General features: G+C 42.4%; 1 protein-coding gene across 1 annotated transcript in view; it reads right to left on the bottom strand.

The window, feature by feature from the left end:
- Positions 1–3,146, bottom strand: part of SLC27A2 (solute carrier family 27 member 2) — a 58,266-nt gene that overhangs the window by 43,615 nt on the left and 11,505 nt on the right. The window lies entirely within an intron of this gene.

Below are 3,146 nucleotides of genomic sequence, written 5' to 3'. Positions count from 1 at the left end.
TTAGCAGACAAAGATGGAGTAATCTCTTCAGATGGGAGTGAGAGGGCTGGTTCTGTTGGCAGAAGTGATTCAACAGAATTTAGGGGCTCAGTGCCCCCAGCTTCCTGATTATCTGCCTATATGTCCTTATCCCAAGTTTCAGGATGCCATTTTTTCCCAATCAATGCCCTCACTTTAACTTCAGACACCACTCAAGCTTGAGAATTCAGTTGGTGTTGTAATTCAGCCACTCACGATAAGGCTGGGTTTGGTTTTTGGCAATATCAACTCTGTTACTACAAGAAATAAGGCTTTCTTTCAAGGCACAAGTGGAAACTGTGAGATCATTTATGCAGCAATTGAGCTTTGACTCTGAAGCCCTGAGCTCATCTATTTCTTTCCCCACTTTGTATAGCAAAAGTAGGACCAACCAACCAGCTTCCTTGTACTTCTCACTATGAAAAAATTGTAGAAAGGTATCAAACATACCTGATCTATTGGTGGTGATATTTTGTGTCTTTGTATTGCCACCTCTCACCATGGATTAGCAGTGCCTGCTTTACTACTGGAAGCAGAGCTGTCAACATCTTTAAGACTAACCAGTCTTGAGAACCAATTTAGAAAACTCATCCTTATAATTTTGTTTCTCTTGGTACCAAATGTCTTACGCTGGGTTCTCTAGAGAAGCAAAACTAGCAAAGTGTATATATACATGCACGCACATATATATATGTATCTACATATAGAGAGAGTGGGTATTTATATCAAGGAAATGGCTGATGAGGTTATAGAGGCTGGAAAGTCTCAAGTCTGTGGATCAGTCTGGAGACTTCTCCTGACTCACGTAGCTGCAGGGGCTGGCAAACCTAAAATCCAGACTTCGGAGGTTGATGAGCAACATTGGCAGGGAAGCTGCTAGCTCAATTCCCATGAACCAGAGGTCAGATGAACAGGAGCCAGCTGCAGGATCCAGAGGGAGCTAAAGCCCACGAGGCTTGCCAGAAAGTCCACCTATATTGGATGCAGGCGACACCCCCAAGGAAAATCCCTTTTAACTGATTGGCTACTCACAGCAGATCCCATCATGGAGGTGATCACATCATATCAGATCTCATCGTGGAGATGATTATATCTTAATATGGCTGCCAAACTACATCATAACTTCCAAACCACTGAGAATCATGGCCAGCCAAGTTGACACACAACCTTAACTAGCACACTACTATACAAACCTGGAGTGGTGGCATCCAATCCCATCACTGCCTTGCTTCAGGTCCTCATTATCTCATACCTGGATGATTAAAATAGCCTTCTGTCCAATCTCATTGCCTCTAATCTCTCCCCACTTCCAATTTATCAGCTTTACTGCTGCCTGACTTCTTGTTACTACCTTGTTTAAAATCCTTCAGTAGCTACTCATCCCATGGGAAAGAATCCATTCTCCTTAGGTGACATTCAGGGTCCTTCACAGTCTAATCCCTGCTGACCTTTCTGATATCTCCTACTCTTCTATCTCTTGCCCCTTGTCTTCTAACCATATTGATCTATCTGAAACCCCTAAATTTACCTATACTCTTATGTCTCACTGCCTTTTTCTAGGTTGTTTCATCTTCTTGGAATATCCTTCCATCCCGTTTTCATCTGGAAAACTCCTGCTCATCCTTCAAGACTCAGCCTAGGCAACATTTCTCTTCTGTTGCCTTCCCTTCCCCTGCAAAGTTAGGTGTTTCCATCTCAGGATCCAATAGGACCCTGCACATACCTCCATCAGGATATTTATTACACAGTGTGACAATGGTTCAATTCTTTTTCATCCCTACTAGACAGTGTAATCACTGAGATTAGGGGATCATAACTTAATCGTCTTGGTACTCCAAACCCTAGGTAAATGCTCAATATATGTTCACAGTTGAAAGAATATGCACAAAGTATTCTATTAATGTGGAAGAGACAGAAGAATAAGCTATAGCTGCTGATTTAAAGGATGCAGATCTTATACTGTGGAGCTGATAAACCTCTAATAAAATATCATGTAAAATACAATAATTTCTATGATACAGGTATGCCTTTGATACAAGTAAGGACCCACAGAGGTAAATTAAATAATTACCACTACAACTTAGAGAATCAAAAAGTCTCCCTTCCTCCTTTCCTCTCTCCCTCCTTCCTTCCCTCTGTTCCTTCCTTCCAACATTTATTCAACACCTTTTAAAGAGCGCCCACTATGTGCAAGGCATGGTTCCAGGCACTGCATGCAATAGTGAGCAAAATAGACACTGTCCCTGATTTCCAATAGCCTTGATCGAATTGGGGGGTGGGGAGGAGACAAAAAAAAAAAAAAACCAGTTGATCAAAATAAAGTGTCTTAGGTGTTACAATAGGTGAAGGAAAAGGTGTTTTGGGAGCACATGGGAGGGGGACAAAGACAACCTAGAGGAAGTGCTGTCTAAACTGAGACCTGAAATATGAGCAGGAGATAGTGAGATGAGAATCAACTGAGATTAACTGAACTTGTTTTTGGCAGAGGGAATATTTTATGCAAAGACTCAGGGGTAAAACAGCATGGCACTAAAGCAACTAAAAAAGTGAAAGCTGACTGGTGTGTAGAATGGGATGGGAAGAAATTTGAGAGAAGAGGCTGGCAACCTAGACAGGGACCAGGTCATTGAGAGCCTAGTTGAGCGCGTTAACAATTTGCACCAGATTGGATAGAGGGAGCAATTGAACTGTAATGCAGTCGTGACAGTGGCTTTCCTCAGCTGTTCTCTGATCCTACAGGGACTCTGGACAGTCCTTCAGAGTTGTTCCAAATTAAAGGCAATGGGCTTTGCCTTTATGCCCCAGCATTAGCCAGTCATTGGATGCAGGCTGTGGGGGGCTGGTGCTTGACCTTGGGCAAAGTAGTTTTTCGTCGGTCAAGGCCAAGTCCTGGAAAGGGTCTCAGCTGAGAGCTGTCAGTCACTGTAAGACCAGTCCTGTTTTCACCATCTGTTGATGTGTGGGGATAATCTGAGTATTAACTCTAACAATCATATTTTGTCATTTAAAAAACTAGGGTGAAGTGGTTTTCAATAATGCATTAAAGCACATTATTAAATTGTCTATCGCTTCTGTGCAGTACTTTATCTTGTTGATGGGCTGCAGATCACTTAATTCTTGAGGGACTG

The sequence above is a fragment of the Trichechus manatus genome, unplaced genomic scaffold (genome assembly GCF_000243295.1).
Source record: "Trichechus manatus latirostris isolate Lorelei unplaced genomic scaffold, TriManLat1.0 scaffold00161, whole genome shotgun sequence".
In the NCBI taxonomy this organism is placed as follows: Eukaryota; Metazoa; Chordata; class Mammalia; order Sirenia; family Trichechidae; genus Trichechus; species Trichechus manatus.
Note: the sequence above shows the minus strand (reverse complement) of the source record. Positions and strands in the feature narration are given on the sequence as shown.